At 60.9% G+C, this 353-nt stretch overlaps 1 protein-coding gene across 1 annotated transcript in view; it reads left to right on the forward strand.

Annotated features, from left to right (window-relative positions):
• The window catches only part of SGPP1 (sphingosine-1-phosphate phosphatase 1), a 19,995-nt gene that overhangs the window by 2,750 nt on the left and 16,892 nt on the right, over positions 1-353 (forward strand). The gene's annotated exons all lie outside the window — the stretch shown is intronic.

Genomic DNA, 353 nt, shown 5'->3' on the forward strand with positions numbered 1-353 from the left:
CTGCTGAACTTTTAAGCCTTGCACACCCACCAAGGAGGAGGCGTGGAACCTCCTCCTGGCTATGGAGAGACAGGGTAAGGCATGACCCCTTCCCTCGCACCCAGCCGAAATCTCCCCAAGCGGTTGTCCACTCCACAGCCCTGTGGGTAACCCACCACCTCCGCCGCTCTAACCACCCTGACCACTGCAGCTAAGACCACTCACAGTCTCTGCTTGAAATCAGCTTTCCTTCTCACTTTTACACTACCGCTTTTAGGCTTCTGGGGTCGGTCCGGGCGAAGCAGCGGGAGGCAGGGGCTGACAGGCGCAGGCCGCGGGGGTGCTGGTGCCAGACATGGTGGCTGAGGCGAGGG

The sequence above is a fragment of the Charadrius vociferus genome, unplaced genomic scaffold (genome assembly GCF_000708025.1).
Source record: "Charadrius vociferus isolate BGI_N301 unplaced genomic scaffold, ASM70802v2 scaffold308, whole genome shotgun sequence".
Classification (NCBI taxonomy): domain Eukaryota; kingdom Metazoa; phylum Chordata; class Aves; order Charadriiformes; family Charadriidae; genus Charadrius; species Charadrius vociferus.